Here is a 22,136-nt window from a genome sequence, read left to right on the forward strand (position 1 = left end):
GTACTACCTGACTTCCTTTTAGAAAATGATTTCTTGGCTAAAGACACACACACACACACACCCCCCCTAGTCTCTGTTACAATTCAGTCCATCACAGCACTGTAGCGTCTGTAATAGTTTTTCAATTGGACACATTCTATATCCTGCCTCAGGGTGCTGGGGTGAAAATGAACAGATTTGCAGGGTTAATACTGTAGTTAGACTGTGACCTCACTCAGCACAGCTCTAACACTGCCAGGTCTACGGAGAAGGAGGAAAAAAGAAAGCGTAACTGATCGGTTGAAGGAATCCAGATTTCTCAGAATATATACCATGTACACTGGAAATCATATATGTATGGATATTGCTAAATTTAAAATTAAACCAGTGTTTCCTTGTGGGGGGAGGATGGGAAGTGGGGGATTAACCCTTTAGGTCAAAGTTTCCTAATGGGTGGGCTCAGGCAGACTAGTAAGACTTTTTTTTTTTTTAATTGATTTGTCTCTGCCAGATCTTGTGGCACACAGGATCTTCTCTCTCTGTGGCGGCTTCAGGATCTAGTTCCCTTAGTCGCTCAGTTGTGTCTGACTCTTTGCAACCCTGTGACTCTGTGACTGCAGCACGCCAGAATCCCCTGTCCTTCACCACCTCCCAGCCATGCTCAAACTCATGTCCATCCAGTGGGTGATGCCATTCAACCATCTTGTCCTCCGTCATCCCCTTCTCCTAGTTTCCTGACCGAGGATCAAACCTGTGCCCCTGCACTGGGAGCACAGACTCTTAGCCACTGGACCATCAGAGAAGTCTCCCCACCCCCGCCCCTCCCCATTTTTTTAACTGAAATATAGTAGATGTAACAATGCTGTGTTAGTTTCATGTGCACAGCAAAATCATTCAGCTATACATATCTATCTCTATATCTATACAGCTTCCCTGGTGGCTCCGACGGTAAAGAATCTCCCTGCAATGCTGGAGACCTAGGTTCTATCCCTGGGTCTGGAAGATCCCCTAGAGAAGGGAATGAATACCGACTCGTGTTCCTGCCTGAAAAATCCCCATGGACAGAGAAGCCTGGCGGGTTATAGTCCATGGGGTCACAAAAATTTGGATACGACTGAGCAACTAACACTTTCATTTCACACACACACACACACACACACACACACATATGTATATGTATATATATCTGGTCTTCTCAGGTGCCACAGTGATAAAGATTCTGCCTGCCAATGCACGAGCTGTAGGAGACACCAGTTTGATTCCTGGGTCTGGAATATCCCTTGGAGAAGGAAATGGCAACCCATTCCATAATTTTTGCCTGGAGAATTTCATGGACAGAGGCACCTGGCAGGCTACAGTTCATGGGGTCACAAAAAGTCGGACATGACTGAGCACACAAACGTGCACACACACACACACACATCTATCTTTTCAGATTCTTTTCCCTTATAGGCTATTATAAAATATTGAGTCTAATTTCCTGTGCTATACAGTAGGTTAGGAACTTATATGCAGAGTACATCATGAGAAACGCTGGACTGGAAGAAACACAAGCTAGAATCAAGATTGCTGGGAGAAATATCAATAACCTCAGATATGCACATGACACCACCCTTATGGCAGAAAGTGAAGAGGAACTAAAAAACCTCTTGATGAAAGTGAAAGTGGAGAGTGGAAAAGTTGGCTTAAAGCTCAACATTCAGAAAACTAAGATCATGGCATCTGGTTCCATCACTTCATGGAAAATAGATAGGAAACAGTGGAAACAGTGTCAGACTTTATTTTTCTGGGCTCCAAAATCACTGCAGATGGTGACTGCAGCCATGAAATTAAAAGACGCTTACTCCTTGGAAGGAAAGTTATGACCGACCTAGATAGCATATTCAAAAGCAGAGACATTACTTTGCCAACAAAGGTCCGTCTAGTCAAGGCTATGGTTTTTCCTGTGGTCATGTATGGATGTGAGAGTTGGACTGTGAAGAAGGCTGAGCGTCGAAGAATTGATGCTTTTGAAGTGTGGTTTTGGAGAAGATTCTTGAGAATCCCTTGGACTGCAAGGAGATCCAACCAGTCCATTCTGAAGGAGATCAGCCCTGGGATTTCTTTGGAAGGAATGATGCTAAAGCTGAAACTCCGGTACTTTGGCCACCTCATGCTAAGAGTTGACTCACTGGAAAAGACTCTGATGCTGGGAGCAGATTGGAGGCAGGAGGAGAAGGGGATGACAGAGGATGAGATGGCTGGATGGCATCACTGACTCGATGGATGTGAGTCTGAGTGAACTCCGGGAGTTGGTGATGGACAGGGAGGCCTGGCGTGCTGCGATTCATGGGGTCGCAAAGAGTTGGACACAACCAAGCAACTGCACTGATCTGATCTGATCTGATCTGATACAGTAGGTTCCTGTTGGTTCCAGTAAGACTTGAAGGGTTACAATTCGTCTTTGATGAGCCCTTCTAGCTCTTCTCTGAGGCTCTGTCTTCTCATCCTGGGAGTTTTCTGTGTTCTGCATTTGTCCCCTTAGTTAGATCATTTCTAAGGTATTAACTGCTATTAGCTAATGGAATAAAGGGTTTTCACTCAGTATTTTCCACATTGGTGCAGGCTAAAAGGACTTTTTAAATCCACAGGCTGGGGATAGGGGGGCGTGTTTGGGGCTGGGTGGTTTTAGCGCTGTAGGAGACACTCAGATCTGTTGCACTGATTCCAGGCGTTTCGGTTGACTCAGCCATGGCTACCTCCTCCCCTCTCCAGTGACCAGAACTGGCACTCTCTCTTCTTTAACTGGACACTGAGGTCTCAGATAGGATGTCTGCACCTGCCTGCAGCAGCCACTTCCCTACCAGCCTAAGAATGAAGCCAACACCCAGGCTGGCTGAGCTGGATCCTCCCTGGCACTGTTGAGACACTGGATCCACCGACTCTGAGCCTCTAATCTCTATGTTTCCTGACATTCGGAAAGATAAATTCATCTTTAAAGCTGGACTGAGCTGGGACTTCTGTTACCTACCCTGCTTCCTACCTTTCCTGGATACAGCCACCTCCCCATGGGGTCATTTGGGTTGGTGAGATTTGGCCTGTGATGCCCAGAACAGCTGCCTGCAGACAGACATGGCAAAACTTTCTATCCTATTATCACCATGCTTCAGCTCCACTTTCCCATCTTTAATCACTTTCCCAGCATCATCTCATTAGTTTGTGTGTGTCTTTCAACATCACTTCCGATGAGATGAAAACCATGAACTTTAACCAGAAGAGCGCACAAGTGTTTTGAATGTGCCAACATCGCTGCTGGAGAAACAGCTCAGGGCATTGAGGTATATTTGCAAAGTGGCCAGACAGAATGGTGGTGTTTCTGATTATTCCTCCTCTGGAACAGACTCCTCACCTGGGTGGTGGGCTGGTGGACGGAACCCCATCCTAATGTTAAGTTACTCGGTTATGGCCCCCTCCTCGTGTAGCCCAGCGTTCCCTCCCTCCACAGTCTCAGGCAGTGTCCCTAAGGATGCACATACCCCGGGGGACAGGACAGGCTGGTCCCTGGCCTCAGCAAGCTGGTTCAGTGGGAGAGAGGAGACAGGAAACAATCAAGTACAATAGGCAGGGGGAAGCCAGGTTACTGCGGCAGTTTTAACTACGAGGACATGTAATCCAGGCTTGGGGGCTGGGAGGAGTGGTGGGGAAGACTCCCTGGAGACAGTCTAAGCTGAAATCTGATAGGTGAGAAGTCAGCTCACTGTGGGATGCAGGAAGGAGACCACACGGTACATTCTAGAAATTAAAATTCATAGCAAAATTTCAGTACACTGTGAGAATTCTCCTACTTGTTTTCTTTCCAAGTACGGAGGGAAAGTGCAGGAAATGGAAGCTTGAAGATGATGGTCTGAGGACCACAGAATTAAATGGCAATTTACAATGAAAATATAAATAAACCCACCAGAATATTATTATGATGGGAAAATGGGGAAGAGGAGGAGGAAGGAAACTCATAGCCAGTTTTCTAAGCAGCTAACAGAACTTTCTGCAAGAATGGAGACAATGTTCCATACCTGCACCATTTAGTAGGGTGGCCACGTGTGGCCATTCGAGGACCTGAAATGTGGCTAGTGCGACTGAGGAACCAAATTTGTAATTTTAATGCATTTTAACTAGTTTAATGTAAGGTAGGGAGGTCAAGTGTTGGAGGCAACACTGGAGGCAACCCACTCCAGTATTCTTGTCTGGAGAATTCCACGGACAGAGGAGCCTGGTGGGCTGCAGTCCACGGGGTCACAAAAGTTGGACACGAATGAGCAACTAACTCTAAGGTTAAGTGTGACTAGTGGCTGTCATGTTGGACAGGACAGCGCAGTAAACCTTGTTTGAATTTTTCTTGATATATGGAGGCCCAAATCATGATAAACTTGAACTTTAATCACTCAGGGAGAAGCAGGGGCATTTTAAAGTGAATACAAATGGTTTATGACCCCATCCCTTCCAACACATTCATTTCTGTCTCCCCTTCTAACTGTACTTCTGCCTTCTTTACTGATTTTATGAAAATAAGAGAGCTGAGTAACCACGCAGTAAGGATGCTGCACACACTACATCTCTAGGTCTCAGAGAAGCAGCTGAGACGTAAAAGCACATCCCAAATGACTCCGTTCCCAACAGGTTACAGGCAGCAAAAGGAATCTGCAATGACAGAGCTCAGAACACTGGCCACCTTCTTTTTGGGAGGGTGGGTGGCTGGCTAGGAGGGGATAAGAATGAATCTTAGAGCTAAAAAAGTCCTGAATCTTGATCTGGGAAGTTAAACAGTTATATACATATGTATGCGCATGTGTGTGTGTTCAGCTGTGTCCGACTCTTTGAGACCCCATGGACTGTAGCCCTCCAAGCTCCTCTGTCCATGAGGCTTCTCCAGGCAAGAATACTAGTGTGGGTTGCCATTTCCTTCTCCAGGGGATCTTCCCAACCCAGCGACTGAACCCAAATCTCTTGCATTGGCAGGTGGATTCTTTAACTGCTGGCTGAGCCACCTTGGAAGCCCATACATACGTGCACCTAAGATTTATTCACTTGACTTTTAAGTTCTACTTAAAAAGAAAATAAACCAGAAAATAATCTCGGAAGAAACTCCTCCAATCCAAACACTTTTCTGTCCAGATAGTCATTTAAATTACTGTGAAATACTTCTTTTAAAAGCCAAAAAGACACTTATTATTTCCTCGCATCCGATTCCCCAAATCTGACTCTAATACCCGGACATGAAACGGTGCCTGAAATTCTATTTCTAATTCTCCATCCCCTCATTTCTATCCTGTATAGATTTTTCAGGCATGTTGATCGGTTTATCTTTAAAATTTCCATTTCTCAGCTGCTTTCAGTCTGCGGCTTCCTTGTACCTTAATCATCCATCTCACCTACCCAACAGAGCAGCAATGATTCTGGGCGAGGAGAGTCCTTCAAGGGATTTGACTGCAGGCATCTTTCAAAAGAAGCTAATGAAAAATGTGCCTCCTAGATCTAACCTTGCTGTGTGCTGTTCAAACAGGAGCCCCAGGGGCACCGCCTGGAACAAATGAGCTGAAGTTTAAACTGAAAGTTTTAATGACTTTATTTGTTAAGAACGTATGCCCCTGCCTCATGTCACGTTCCACTATCAGGCTGGACTATATTATCTCTTTCACTGGGAAAAGAAACACGCTTCTCAGGGATACTTCCAGAAAAGCGTGTCAATAGTAAAGTATTTACCTATATTATTTGATACATGCAATAGAGCAGTGATGGAATTTAACACAAACCCTAACTTTTCCCACAAAATTCAGCCTGGGTTTAAAAATACATGTATTTATATCACCCGTACTCTCATATGTACCCAAGTAGCATCTCAATTATATGGAATGCATGGAGAGTGGGGTGTTCTGATTAATTCTGTTTTCTGATACTCAGCCAACCATTTTGGCCATGCAGCTTGTAATCAAAGTGTCTTAGACAAGGATCTTGCTTCCTAAGGTAGAAATCCGGCGTTGCCTTGGGAGGGTTAGTTTAAAACTGACACCATCTTGCTGGACTCACAGTAAAGGTTCTTATAGAGAAACATCCCCTAAGTTGTGTGCTGAGACTCTCAACCATAAAACCAGCATATTTTGTAAGGGCCCTCATTGTTTCTTCATTCAAGTAATATTGACTGGGTTCTTGAGTGGGTAGCCAGTGCCTTCTCCTGAGGATCTTCCCCGCCCAGGGGTTGAACTCTGGTCTCTTACGCTGCAGGCAGAGTCTTTACCACCTGAGCCACCAGGGAAGCCTGACTGAGCTCCTACTATGTGTCAAACTTTAATAGCAGAGTGACACTGGAAAGAGAGAGAAATAAATCGCTTCTTAAAATTTCACATAGGTTAAACAAACAAACAAACAAACAAACAAAAACAAGCCCGAGCAATATTTCAAAATTGAAGACTATTTCTGTCAATCTCTGAAGTCAGTGGAGAAGTAGGCTAAAAAGTCTTCAGAGCATCCAAATTTGATATCAGATCTTCCATTCATTTTATTCACAAGTACTCCCTTCAAACTCACAGAACCTGCTTACTCCTGACTCAGAGATTCATAACAAGTGTGGTCATTGGTTTTCTAGCCTATACAAAAATCACTCCAAATTAATTCATCCCCAGATCAAGCCCCACATTAACTTAAATTGTAAAATATATAATAAAATGAAGAAAAACTTCTGCACAAATATGATTTTAAAAAAACCTTCTTTTTAAGGTAAAACAATTTTGAAAACTTTACATAGCTGGAAAAAATAAACCAAAACAGACCATCTCAAGTGTGCAAGAGAATGAACCCTGGTTTTTGGAATCTGAAGACCTGGTTTGAGTTCAGGCTCAGTCTTTAGGTCATCTTGGAGAAGTTACCAAACCTACGGGGTTCCAGCTTTCTCATCTCTAAGACAGGATGAATCTTCCCACTCTACAGAGAGGTAAAGCCGTCAGAGGGTAAAATGTTGGTGATGGCTTGTTGCACAAGAGGATGTTGCACAGAGAAAAGACAGAGGAATTTCTGCAGAAGGAATTCTTTCCTTCTGCACATGAAAAATGAAATTTAATACATCCATACACTCCATGTACAGAGGAGATGTCTATGGATCCAGCAAGACATAGAGAGAACGTTTAAAGCAGCTGAGGAGTAAAGACTCATAGATGAGAAAGACAGCATTTTACACTGATAAACTATTACATAATGGGGTACAAATAAAGAAGAACAGAACAGTGTTCTATTCACTAATAGTGAATAACACTAATAGTGTTCTATTCACCAGTTCTAATCACTGGTGGTCCAGTGGTTAGGACTTTGCCTTCCAATGCAGGGGCTGTAGGTTCCATCCCTGGTCTGCGAGCTAAGATCCCAAAGGCCTCACAGCAGAAACACCAAAACATAAAACAGAAGCAAAATTGTAACAGAGTCTATAAAGACTTCAAAAATAATGGTCTACATCAAGAAAAAAAATTTTTAATTAAAAAAAATAGGATGGAACATTACAAGATGAGAGCTGGACAAAGCCTATGAAAAGAAGTAGAGAATGAGATCATCACAGTAGGTTCATAAAATGAAATAGCACGTGAGCTGTATTGATTTTGTTTTCAGATCAAATCTTAATTTCACAGATTAAAAAAAAGGAAATAAAAAATAGGAGGCTTCAAAGTTGTTTCAAAATGACTAGCAACTGTGTTAAATTAATCTGTAATTACTTCCTAATCTGAAATAGCAAAATGTTACTCCTCTTGCCTCGGGCCAGGAGGATGGCTTACTACTGTTTATCTACTTTAACGCACAATATTTACCAGATATGGAGTCTCCTCAATGTGCTTTCTTCCCTCAAATAGTGAAATATGTATCCAAGAAGTTCCCTTATTAGATTATCAAGCTGGGACCAAGAAAAGAAAATTATTTGCCAAGTTTTCTCTGCCCTTTTTTTTTTTTCCCCTCAAAAATCAAAGTGAATTTATAAAAAGAACATTTTGATAGAATTTTGCTGTGTTTATTACAGCTGGATTAATTTTTGAATTAGATTTCTTGGACAGTTTCAAATATACTTAAAAAGTCACAGACTAGTATTTTTAAATAGACATTATAGCTCAACTATGGATATTACTATCTTTTTAAAATTAAAACATAGCATTAAAGTGAAAGCAGTCTCTGTTAACAGTTCTATAGGGAAAAGTAATTTTTTTTTTGCAAAAATAGGTGTAGGTACAATGAAAATATCTGAAATTAAATGCACCCACATATCAGTAGGGTGTAGGACTGGGTAATGATGTTACAGGCAAATTTTGGTTTTGTTTTTTCTCTTATACTTTATGATGCTGAACACTGAAATTTAAAAAAAATTCTATTAGGAAAAAAACACCCAGCACTATATTGCCCAATTGAATCAATTAGTACAGTCTTGGCATGCTGTTATATTTTACTTTCATCATCAGAATTTTGTGGACATTTTAAAATGAAGAACAGAATGAAGAAATACAGAAATGGAACAGAACTTAGGAGTGAAGTTTCCTTTTATTTTCTCGCCAGAAAGGAAATGTGTGGAACAAAAAATTAAATGAGCCTCAGGTCATGGTAAGCTCATATTTAGCTGAGATGGAAGTCTATTTAGTTTGATCCTGAAAGAAAGGGGCAGAAGCCTACGGTTTCTACACTCTTGGGAACTATCTGGTCATCTGTCCCTGCCCTGGGATCCCCTCGATTTCCAGATCTAAAACCCAGCAAGAGCAAGCTGATAAAAGCCACACATGAATACTGCCTGCTTTTCCAGAAGTCAGTTTGACACCTGCTTTCTTGCAAGAAGATGCAGGTGGCAGCAAAAAGGTTGGCAGTGAAACACTCTCTCACGCTCAGAGAGGGCCTTCGAGTCTGAAACCAGAATCCCCTGCACAATGTTAAGTATTATCACTGTTTCACAGAGAAGGAAGTTGACTCTGAGGTCAAGTGGCTTAGTCTATAATTATCTAGTAATGAATTTACTGTGATATTTTACACGCTCGCCATTGTGTACCAGTGTAAGGTTACCACTCCCCACTACTAGGTGATCCGCACCTTGGCTTTCACAAGACAGATTTGCCTTGCTCCATCTACCTTCTTCCATTCAGTCTGTTTTGGCATAAAGACAATGGGTTTGAGAGTTTGAAGGATGGATGGTCAGTGGTCATGCAGAAGACAAGAGACAGCTAGTCCAGGAAGCAGACACCTCTCCCCAGCCCCCATCTCTGTTTTCCAAAATGAAACAAATGAACTGGCGTTTCATTTACTCCTCTGTTAGTCCTTGATGCTAACTACAGGGCACATCTGTCTCTAAATAAACAATAAACTTGACTCACTGTTTTCTTGGATGTGGTCATAAAAATTCATTGTCCAACAGTGTCAAAAGCTAAATAGGTTCCTTTCAAGGACTTAACTGAGTCCCTTGGAAGCTCCTCTTAAGATTCTTAGATGCCTTTCTGCACTTACCTTTATGCACTTTAAAAAGTAAAAAATTAACATACACAAGTTTTTAAGTATACTGACTTACTCTCATTTACATAATAGGGGTGTTCAAAAGTTCATTTGATCACTTGTTCATTCAGTGAGAAACGATGGCTCACTATTTGGTGCAGGGCTTGGGCACTGAGGGCTTTCCTGATAGCTCAGTTGGTAAAGAATCCACCTGCAATGCCGGAGCTGCTGCTGCCGCTGCAAGTTGCTTCAGTCGTGTCCGACTCTGTGCGACCCCACAGACGGCGGCCCACCAGGCTACCCCGTCCCTGGGATTCTCCAGGCAAGAACAGTGGAGTGGGTTGCCATTTCCTTCTCCAATGCATGAAAGTGAAAAGTGAAAGTGAAGTCACTCAGTCGTGTCTGACTCTTAGCAACCCCATGGACTGCAGCCTACCAGGCTCCTCCATCCATGGGATTTTCCAGGCAAGAGTACTGGAGTGGGGTGCCATTGCCTTCTCTCGACCCCGGTTCAATTCCTGGATTGGGAAGATCCCCTGGAGAAGAGATAGGCTACCCGCTCCAGTATTCTGGCCTGAAGAAGTCCATGGACTGTATAGTTCATGGGGTCACAAAGAGTCAGACTGAGCAACTTTCCCTTTCACTTTTACTTGGAGCACTATGGATGTGAACAATTCAAGGAGTGAGAGTCTGCCTTGGGAAGAAGCCACATACATGCACAGGGAATTCCTGATGACAAGAGAGCCCCATGGGAATAAAGAAAATGAATTAAATTGTGCTTTAAATGTCCTGAGAACTAGTTATGGACAATCTTAAGCAAACAATAATTAATCACTCTTGGTTTTAAGACTCTAGAGTACATTATTTTTAAATACAACACATCTGTATTTAGTAATTTCACATTACCAGGAGCATACTCCTAATTTTTCCATTTACCTTTGCAGATAATACCAGCAGCAGTGTTTCTAACAGTGTCGACATCGATTTAAGTTTCTAAATTCAGTCTTTTTCCTGAGGATGTGACAGAGTGGAGGCCCAAGTTTTAGTCAGAGGCATGTCACTGATGAGTTATGTGGCCTTGGCAAAGTATGTCATTTCTCACTTCATTTTTCCCATTTATAACAGATGCAGCTGACCCAGCTGATGTATAATGCTTTTCTCAGTCCTCATTTTTAAAAATAATTATGTGATTGTAAAAAACATAAACTGTAAGAGATTAAAATGCTTTAAGAAAGTTAGCATTTTAGGAGGTCAGAATTCAAAATTATTTCGAAAGAAAGAAGAACTGGTCATGAAATGAAAGGCATTTCAAAACTATGAGCGCAAAAGCAGAAAAAAAGAACCCAACACAGAGAGATTTCTTAATAATCACAGCATTTTCTCTAGCTGATTAGGGAAGATTAAATTTTAATCACTACTGCTTTTTATTTGCCTTCACTGACAGGATGAAACAGCCAACAAAATATGGTGCTTTAATGACTAGAATGCCTACTTTAGAGAGATTTTTTTTCCATAGTGCTATTTCACTTGCCACTATTCTACGATACTGGAGTGGTCTGAAAGCAGCTTACTTGAGATTCCTTTACAGAATAGAAAACATTTATTCTGGTGATAGGAAACAAATGCTTTTTAATAAAGTAAGAATCTCTTGTAAGCCACATCAGTGTCATCTCTTCAGAAAGAAATATTGAGTAATATAGAAGAAAAAAATTAGGGCAAGTGAGAGTTACCATCTCGATGTTTCCGCACCAGAACCAATGGGTGTTGTGTCGTATTGACAGGCATGCCAGAGGGCGAATGGCTTGCCAAAAATGCTTCTCCTAGGGGACATCTCAGGCTTCCCTGATAGCTCAGTTGCTAAAGAATCTGCCTGCAATGCAGGAGACCCTGATTTGGTTCCTGGGTTGGGAAGATCCACTGGAGAAGGGATAGGCTACCCACTCCGGTATTCTTGGGCTTCCCTTGTGGCTCAGCTGGTAAAGAATCTGCCTGCAGTGTGAGAGACCTGGGTTGGGAAGATCCCCTGGAGAAGGGAAAAGCTACCCACTCCAGTATTCTGGCCTGGAGAATTCCATGGACTGTATAGTCCATGGGGTCGCAAAGAGTCGGACATGACTGAGCAACTTTCACTCACTCACTCAGGGGACATCTCCTGCCAGGTAGAATCTGTTCTCAGAAGATGGAGGCTGATTCTGGCTGTTTGGGTCATCCTGGGTTTTAGTTATTACATGGGTCCCATCTGAGCCGCTGGTGGTATGAAGCAAGAGTGGAGGTGAGTCTATGCTCTGGGTCGGCTTCCGATGATGTGGTGGAACTCAGATCTGGCAGCAGCCAGCTGTGGCCAGTGACCACTGGACAGGTGACAGTGCTTGTAGCTGAACTATTGTCCTGGTATGAGACATGTCTCTTCGGAAATTTTAGAGGGGACGTTGACTGATGAAACCTGCTTAGGAGCAGATGGATGAAGAGATAACACTGAAAGCACAGCTTAAAAAGAAAGTGAATGAGCAGTAAAGACAGCATCGAGGCCGTCTCCCTCCTCCGATTTTATTGCAACAAGCCGTTCCTTACAGTTTTCATGCTGTAAAGGAGGAGACATCTGTGTTCTTGGAGAAGTATCTTAAAATAAATACCAACAAGAGTTTAAAAAAAAAACTAACTTTTTAAAGATCAACCTGGCTGGCCAGAAAACTATGGTACAAAAAAGGGAAACAAATTAGAAAAAAAAAAATCATACCTGGAATTTATATAGTGCCTTATGTATATGAAGCAGTTAATCTATGAAATCCCAGACCTTGTGAGTAATAACAACCCATAAGCCTTCTAAAAGGTCCAGAGAAGGAGGAGGGTAAGGCCAATACTGTCTTTTGCAAAGAAGGGAAATTGAAGCAGGAATATTCAAACTGTCCAATGGTAGCCCAAAGTCATCGCAAGTTAGCTGATTAAAAAAGTCAGAAGCAAAATATCCTGGAATCTAAGCCTGCATTTCTCCTCCTGAAATGTGCCGCTTTGGCCTGGGGCAATCTAGTAGCATGTAACCCACCAGGACTTAAGACTCTGAAAGCAGTCATTTGGTTCGCCTACAACAGCAGACAGAACTTCACCAGAGCATTTCCACTTAAGGCAGTGAAATGTGCAGGAAAATGTCTTTGGTAGTCTTAAAAGTCCCGGTTTAATCTTATTAGATGGTTATTTAACCACAAGACACAGCATATATGTCTGTCTCACCTAGAGCCAGACATCCTGGAATGTGAAGTCAAGTGGGCCTTAGAAAGCACCACTACAAACAAAGTTAGTGGAGGCAATGGAATTCCAGTTGAGCTATTTCAAATCCTGAAAGATGATGCTGTGAAAGTGCTGCACTCAATATGCCAGCAAATTTGGAAAACTCAGCAGCGGCCACACGACTGGAAAAGGTCAGTTTTCATTCCAATCCCAAAGAAAGGCAATGCCAAAGAATGCTCAAACTACCACACAATTGCACTCATCTCACATGCTAGTAAAGTAATGCTCAAAATTCTCCAAGCCAGACTTCAGCAATACGTGAACTGTGAACTTCCACATGTTCAAGCTGGTTTTAGAAAAGGCAGAAGAACCAGAGATCAAATTGTCAACATCTGCTGGATCATGGAAAAAGCAAGAGAGTTCCAGAAAAACATCTATTTCTGCTTTATTGACTATGTCAAAGCCTTTGACTGTGTGGATCACAATAAACTGTGGAAAATTCTGAAAGAGATGGGAATACCAGACCCCCTGATCTGCCTCTTGAGAAACCTGTATGCAGGTCAGGAAGCAACAGTTAGAACTGTACATGGAACAACAGACTGGTTCCAAATAGGAAAAGGAGTATGTCAAGGCTGTATATTGTCACCCTGCTTATTTAACTTATACGCAGAGTGACATCATGAGAAACGCTGGGCTGGAAGAAGCACAAGCTGGAATGAAGATTGCCGGGGCAAATATCAATCACCTCAGATATGCAGATGACACTACCCTTCTGGCAGAAAGTGAAGAGGAACTAAAAAGCCTCTTGATGAAAGTGAAAGAGAGGAGTGAAAAAGTTGGCTTAAAGCTCAGCATTCAGAAAACTAAGATCATGGCATCTGGTCCCATCACTTCATGGGAAACAGATGGGGAAACAGTGGAAACAGTGTCAGACTTTATTTTTGGGGGCTCCAAGATCACTGCAGATGGTGACGGCAGCCATGAAATTAAAAGACGCTTACTCCTTGGAAGAAAGGTTATGACCAATCTAGATAGCATATTGAAAAGCAGAGACATTGCTTTGCCAACAAGGGTCCATCTAGTCAAGGCTATGGTTTTTCCAGTGGTCATGTATGGATGTGAGAGTTGGACTGCGAAGAAGGCTGAGCGCCAAAGAATTGATGCTTTTGAACTGTGGTGTTGGAGAAGGCTCTTGAGAGTCCCTGGGACTGCAAGGAGATCCAACCAGTCCATTCTGAAGGAGATCAGCCCTGGGATTTCTTTGGAAGGAATGATGTTAAGGCTGAAACTCCAGTACTTTGGCCACCTCATGCGAAGAGTTGACTCATTGGAAAAGACTCTGATGCTGGGAGGGATTGGGGGCAGGAGGAGAAGAGGACGACAGAGGATGAGATGGCTGGATGGTATCACTGACTCGATGGACATGAGTCTGAGTGAACTCCGGGAGTTGGTGATGGACAGGGAGGCCTGGCGTGCTGTGATTCATGGGGTCGCAAAGAGTCGGACACGACTGAGCAACTGAACTGAACTGCACTACAGCATATAACGCCACAACAACGGCAGTGGTGGTATAGCGAGTGAGGAGGCAGATAGCAAAATTCCATCTAAGACGAAAAACAAGTGCTGTTAGAACAGCAGCAGCAGAAGAGAAAACAGCCCAAGAGCTGAGACCAAGAAGAAATGAGACAAGATGGGATGCAAGAGAGGTTTAGGAAGGGAGAAAAGGCCCGTGATGTGGGAGGGGGACGGGAAGAGAAACTGATGGAGAGGGAAGCGCAGGAGAGACAGGAAGAAACGCAGATGTGTTGGGAAAGTGGGGAGGATCAGACTAGTTTCACCTTGTTTCCCAACCAACCTGTCGGCTCTTCTATTCAGGAGGTCAGTTTCTAATGCCTGGCTGCTGGCACCCAGGTCCTCCTTTTATTCCAGGGTAGATCGCATTTGACCCCTCTGAGTCAGGGATCCCCAACCCCCGGTCTGTGGACTGTTAGGAACCGGGCCACACAGGAGGTGTGCACGGTAGAAGCGTCACCTGTATTTACCGCTGATCCCTGTCACTGTCATTACCACCTGAGCCCCACCTCCTGTCACATCACCAGCAGCATAATAAACGGAATGCGCTTGAGTCACCCCAAAACCATCCCTCTCCCCCACCCAATCCGTGGAAAAATCATCTACCACGAAACTGGTCCCTGGTGCCAAAAAGGTTGGGGACCACTACTCTAAGTGGACAGTCAAGACAGAGGTTTGTGGGGAAGGTCTGAAGGGTTCTCTAGGTCCAACAATTTGCAAGGGTCTCCTTTATAACGAATCTGAAAGATCCCTCTAGGTACTGCTTCCTTCTGAAGATTATCAGGAGGAACAAGCCTAACTTTCAGAGAACCAGGTAGATAGATCCGTGACCCTCATGCAAAGCTGGCCCCATAAATGAGCTCACAGATCAGTGACACCAGCCAGCAGGATGGAAGATCACAAGCATCCAGCGAAAGCTTACAGCCTTCATCAGAGTGAAACCAGGGTGTGGCGAGCACTGCTGGGTTATTTTTCCTACCAGTTCCCCACAGTACTTAATGAAATACATTTTTATTTTTGCACACAGTGGAAAATGAATACACAGTACTGATGATGATAAAGCAAGTCTATAAGGCTCCATAATTGAGGGCTCTGATCGCCTTCCAGTAACCGACTTCAGCGATTTCTTCCTTCGGGCAATGGCCCTCAAACGCTTTTTGATTGTTATCTACCCATTCCATCTGTCAAGTGAAAAAGACAAGACAAAACCCACCAACTCGGGGTGTTAATAGGCACGAATGTCAATTAAGGAAAAATCAAACACTAACGAGGCGAAAGGGATTTTGTGAAAATAAAATAAACGCGTGCTTCCCATGACAGAAGTCTAATGCTGTCAGACTGCACAACAAAAAGACCAGCACTCGGGGGTTAGCAGTCCACACTCCAAGAAGCAGGGTGCAAGGCGTATTGGCATTGCTGAGGTTTACAGAAAATGATAAGGGCCCATCTCGGTGGGGCTGACTCTGGGTCCCTGTAGATCTGAGGTACAGACTCAGGGTGGGTGGGGTAAGGCTGGACAGGAAAAGAGAGTCGAACGCCACTTCATCCCAATCCAGGGTGAAGCATTTCATAAATGAGAGGTACTCAGAGTCACCCAGTATTCTTGCCTGGAGAATCCCCATGGACAAAGGAGCCTGGCAAGCGTACAGTCAATGGGGTCGCAACTATAGTCTAAGGGTCGGACACGACTGAGAGGCTAAGTACACACACAGAGTCACTCGTGGACATCAACTAGACTGCACCCCCGCAGGGACCGCAGCAATGCTTTGTTCAGTCTCCAGCACAGAGCCTGGCACTTACCAGGCACTAATAACCAATTGAAAGTGAAAGTGTTAGTCATCCAGTTGTGTCCGACTCTTTGCCATCCCATGGACTGTACACTTCCAGGCTCCTCTGTCCATGGAATTCTCCAGCCAAGAATACTGGAATGGGTTGCCATTCTCTTCTCCAGGGGATCTTCCCCACCCAGGGATTGACGGTAAAGCGTCTGCCTACAACGCGGGAGACCCAGGTTCGATCCCTGGGTGGGGAAGATCCATCCCCTGGAGAAGGAAATGGTGACCCACTCCAGTACTCTTGCCTGGAAAATCCCATAGACGGAGGAGCCTGGTAGGCTACAGTCCATGGGGTCGCAGAGTCGGACACGACTGAGCGACTTCACTTTCTTTCACTCCTGCATTGCAGGTGGATTCTTTACAACTGAGCCACCAGGGAAGCCTAATAACCAACTGATTGAATAACTTGATACTGAATTCCAGGAGGGGCTGTGAAAGGTGGGTGTACCACTAGCTGCTTTCTCATCTCTGCACTAACCACAGAAGGCGCTCAAAACCGCTTCAGTAGAGAGAAGAGGAACAGAAGGGGAAACAAAAAACGAACCTGAGGCTGGAACAAGCAGAATGCTTCCAGCAACATAACAGAGCAACAGAGAGCAGCACGCGATTTAAACAGACACTATGAGAAATGTTATGAATAACTTAGGTGGACATTTATTCGGTAATAAAAGTAATAACATTTTCAAATGAAGTAAAATATTTTATGGTATAATCTGATGAATTGACAGCTATTCTTTCTAAATTCTATTTGGAAAAATATTACTAACACATCAGCAGCGGTGCACAGAGGCAGAGTCGAACTGAGGGCTCCAGGGCCAGATGAAACTCTATACACTAGTTTCATCACGAGCTTGCTGGGCTTGATTTAACAGCTCTCTGCCTCAGTTTCCCCATCTTTTCGTGCTGCTGTGTGCTAAGTCTCTTCAGTCGTGTCCAACTCTTTGCGACCCCATGGACTACAGCCACCAGGCTCCTCTGTCCGTGGGATTCTCCAGACAAGAATACCAGAGTGGGTTGCCATGCCCTCCTCCAGGGGGTCTTTCCAGCCCAGGGATCAAACCCTGGTCTCCTGCATTGCAGGCATATTCTTTACCATTTGAGCCACAAAGGAAGCCTATTCTTTAAACAAGGTCAAAATAATGCTTTTTTGTGATTATGGAGAAAAATCAGTAATTCATGTTATGGAGTAGACAGTTAACGAAAAGCACTTACCTAGTACCTGGAATATAATCTTTAACAATAAGCTATTTTTTTCCTTCTTTCTTTGGGTAGCACCTTGCAGCATATGGGATCTTAGTTCCCAGACCAGGGATTGAACCTGTGCCCCCTGCTGTGGAAGCTCGGAGCTGAACCACCAGGGACGTCCCCAAGTAAAGCTATTATTTTTAATGATGGTCTTAATTTTATAAATTATTATTTTATTTCTAAGGGACTTAATGATTATTTTAAGAGATACTTACAAAATACCTGTCTACATGTATATCACTCACACAACCTTTCTCATTCCCTCTGTTTTCCAGTGGTTCTGAACTTGTGAAGTCCCAGCTTACATTATACTATGAGGTATGCAGTACTGTACAAACAACCAGTAACTTAAAACTTTACAAGTATTATTATTATTCTTTTTTTGCTGAGAAAAGAGAATATATACTATCTGATACATATAGTATATATTGATGAACTTCTGATATTATACTGCCAAGAATAATAAGCAGTACATTCATTTTTTTCATGTTTTGAGTTTATTTTTATTACTTTGTTCTCCAGTCTGTTTAAGGACAACTTCTAGCTCAGTGAAGACATTTGGTGAATGAAAACTTGCCTGACTTTCACAATTATGTTAAGTCCTACAAGTATCATTTTTCACGTGTCTTCAGAAACTGCTACTTCTGATGAGGGCCTCGGCCACTGCCTAGAGAATTCCCCTGAGACTAGAAGTGTCCCCCAGAACTAGAAAACATGCCTCCTTCTGTAACTCTTATGCAAGTGTGGTATAATATTAATGCACATATATGGAATCTAGAAAAATGGTACTGATAAACCGATCTGCAGGGCAGGCATAGAGACGCAGACACTGAGAACAGACTTGTGGACACAGCAGGGCAAGGAGAGGGTGGGATGAATTGAGAGAGAAGCACCGACACATGTACATTACCATATGCAAAATAGATGGCCGGTGGGAAGCTACTGCACAGCACGGGGAGCTCAGCTCAGCTCTGTGAGGACCTGGAGGGATGGGATGGAGAGTGGGGTGGGAGGGAGGCCCAGGAGGGACAGGATATGTGTATACTTATGGCTGGTTTGAGCTGTTGTACAGCAAAAACCAACACAACACTGTAAAGCAATTATCCTCCAACTAAAAGTTAAAAAAAAAAAAAACAAAAAACAGAGTGATGCTAAAATCGTAACTGCTTGTTTGTAAGTCAGCCTAGTTTATATGGGAAAGTGTTTTGTTGAAACAAATAAATATTCTAAATCTTTACATTTAAAGATGTGCTGCCCTTCTATTAGAAATCTTAAACTAAAAGGTAATCAAATGAAGTTAGTAGTAATGGGGAGGATCTCAGTATTAATCTTAGCATTAATATTCAGCCAACCATTTATATAAACTAAAGACTCAAAATAAATTTCATCACTGGAATTACTTTACCTGCTAATAATGTACTTGATACATCCTGTTTCATGTAGTTGGACTATGGAAATTAAAACATTAAATTAAGCAGTGATTACCACATCTCTCTCTAAATCTATATTCGGTTGTGGTAATACATTTAGTTGGATAATAAGAAAGAAGGATGTAGGAGGAGGTAAGAAATTAGCATACTGTACTTAAAAGGTAAAAGAATAACCATCGTGGAGAAAGAATATGGCTGTTTTAGGTAAAAGTCTATACACTTAGAGCCAATCGCTGCCACTTGTTACTGTTAATTTTAAAATCTGTAAAAAAGCATCAAAATCAATTCAATTCAGTCTTAATGAGACAGCTCAAGCAGGAGCCTATTCACTGTACCTGTTCTAATTAGCATGAATATACCCTCACTGTCAACTGTGACAATACACTTAACTAAATTACTGTTAGTCCCGTAACATGGGATCACATTTGAGGTAGCAAGTTTAAAACAGAATTTGCACATTACTGTTTTGATAATAAATACCAAATGAACTCAGGCCTGGAAAAGAGCTGGTATATTTTGAGTGTTCTCCAAAAAGGGAAACTGAGGCTCAAGGAGTCTTGCTCCCGGCCCACAGCTGAGGCGCCTGGTAAGCAGGCTCTAAGGCCAGCTCCTTTCGCTCTGCCATCTCCCCAGAGAGAACCAGAGCCCTTGGTAACCCTGTAAAACTAAATGGAAGTCACGTGCTGTCCCACCTAAATTATTGATGACGAATAGTATTTGTTCAGACGCCACAACAGAAGATCTTGGGTATGCTGGTGGAGGTTATTAAGTGTAATTCTTTGCTTTTTAATCGCCACTTAAACTGAAATTACTACCTCTTCAAGATGGATAGGAAGATAATTCGAAAATTTAGTTGGAGGTGGATATCAACACACATGCTAATTGACCTTAATTCACACGCATTTCAAAAGTGATATGAAGGGGTAAGGGATGAGGAAAATATGACAAATTAGAGTTAAAAAAAAAAAAAAGGAAAATGACTGCTAAAAAGATGGTGTCAGCCAATTCCACATTTTAGCTCTAAAAATGTCCCAAACTAGACGCTGTAAGGTAACTTACACTGTCTATGCCTATCAATGTTTCTTCCAGCCTGCCTGGCCCAGGAAATGCTGAGATGGGTAAGAACGGTCCCCATTATGAACCGGCATAAAGTTACAGTGTTGATGTGGGGCTGGCATCGCCCCAGTTTTAATTTTCTAAAGGCTAGAAATCTGGAGAGCTGGGTTCCAGTGCTCCTGCTGCTCAAAGGTGATAAACCTTGTCCTGTCATTAAATGAGGAGCCTGAACTTCAGGAGAGCGCCCATGTTTGTTCATGGGGAACCCTTACTTTTCAGAAGAAAGTTTATTTTTTTTTTAAGTTTTTTTTGTTGTTTTAACGTGGACCATTTTTAAAGTTGTTATTGAATGTGTTACAGTATTGCTTCTGTTTCATGTTCTTGGTTTTCTGGCCATGAATCATGTGGGATCTTAGCTCTCTGATCCATGTGGAACCCACACTCCCATGCATTGGAACCACTGGACAGCCAGGGAAGTCCCAGAAAGCTTACACTTGAGTCACAGTTGAAAAGCAAAATAAGGTTGCGCTGCTGGAACGGGGTGGTGGGGGTGGGGGGAGGAGGGGGCAGGGGAGACAGGCTCACCCTCCCCCCATCACACTCACCCCTCCCTGGAGAGGGGTGAACCCCCCAGGTCCCTGAAGGGTGAGAAGCTTGGGCCTGGATTATCACAGAGGGCCTGGATTATTATCTAGCTGTGACACCTCGAGCCCACCAATGATCACAGTGACAAGGAGCACTTGGGGGCCCTTGCTGTGTGCGAGGCGTCTATACACAACACTTGACACACACTATCTCTTTTAATCTTTAGATCAACCTTGTGATACTTCACTCAAAATATCATTACAGCTATATTCTGATGTTCCACTTCCCTCAACTAAACACATTTACCAGTAGCACTAATCAAAGACCGCGCTCCGCCCCCACCCCTCCAACCACCAAATGTGCTAAGAAAATGCCTCTTTTCCTGCCACAGTGGCAGGAAGCAGATCAGTGATGGATTGCCAAGGGGCTGGGCAAGGGCAGGGGGCTGACTGAGGAGGCACCAGAGGAAACTTTCTAGGATGATGAAAATGATCTGTATATTGACTGGGATGGTAGTTATACAGGTATATACGCTCGTCAAAATTCACTGAACTTAAACTGGACACAGTTTGTTCTATGTAATCCTACCTTAGGGCTTCCCTTGTGTCTCAGTAGTAAAGAATCTGCCTGCCAATGCAGGAGACATGGGTTCGATCCCTGGATTCAGAAGATCCCCTGGAGCAGGAAATGGCCACCCACTCCTGTATTCTTGCCTGGGAAATCCCATGGACAGAGGAGCCTGGCGGGCTACAGTCCATGGGGTTGCAAAGAGTCAGACACGACTTGGTGACTAAACAACAATCCCACCTTAATAAAAGTGATTGGAAAAAAAGTAGTTCTAAGGGGGAAAAAAAGTAAGTACAAAATTTCACAACTAAATATGTAACCATCTCTCTTTCTCTCTCTCTTTTTTTAAATATTTATTTGGCTGTGCCAGATCTTAGTTGCGGCATGTGGGATCTAGTTCCCTGACCAGGGATCAAACCCCGGTCCCCTGCATTGGGAGCACAGAATCTTAACCACCAGGGAAGTCCCTGTACACATGATTTTAACTTTTCCCTTAGCAATGATTTGTTTTACTTATGTGAACCCCCCAATTCACTAATGCTCAGGAATCAGTATTCCAATGACATTATTCCACCTTCTTTCTATATTGTCTGATTTTTCCCCCCAGATCTTTGAATAGCTGCCATACATCCAAATATTTAAGAAAGCACTACCTTTCAAAACTCATAGGGGATGCAGACAATATTTTGAACATGCATATTAAATGGCTGAATCCTAACAATTTGTAAGAAAATGTAACAGTGGCTATCTCTAGTGGGGAACCAGAGGTCAGGAGTGGGCGGCAAAGTCGTTTTTCATAGCATATTTTAAAAATTTACTACGTGCATGTGTTAAATTACAAAACATTTCTTTAAGAAAAGACTCTAAAGGCACAAAGCCACATATGCCCTTCTGGAGTTATTTGTTAGAGCCATGACTTTTACTCTTCGCCTAACAACATGCCTTGATCTCCCTGTTTATATGTACTGCCTGGATAAATTCTGCCCAAAAAGCCTCACTGGAAAGAATGCTGAATATCAAAAGAGTTCATTTTCCTAAAAAAAAAAAAAAAAAAAAATCCCTCTCCTAGAAAACGCAGCCAATACCAGCCACTAGTCTCGACAGTCTTCCTTTGATGAGGCTGGCAAAAAGCAGAATTACCCAAACAACTTTGCAAATCTTGGTTTAT

At 43.0% G+C, this 22,136-nt stretch overlaps 1 protein-coding gene across 4 annotated transcripts in view; it reads right to left on the minus strand.

Annotated features, from left to right (window-relative positions):
• Positions 1-22,136, minus strand: part of KCTD1 (potassium channel tetramerization domain containing 1) — a 212,989-nt gene that overhangs the window by 53,485 nt on the left and 137,368 nt on the right. The window lies entirely within an intron of this gene.

The sequence above is a fragment of the Bubalus bubalis genome, chromosome 22 (genome assembly GCF_019923935.1).
Source record: "Bubalus bubalis isolate 160015118507 breed Murrah chromosome 22, NDDB_SH_1, whole genome shotgun sequence".
Classification (NCBI taxonomy): Eukaryota; Metazoa; Chordata; class Mammalia; order Artiodactyla; family Bovidae; genus Bubalus; species Bubalus bubalis.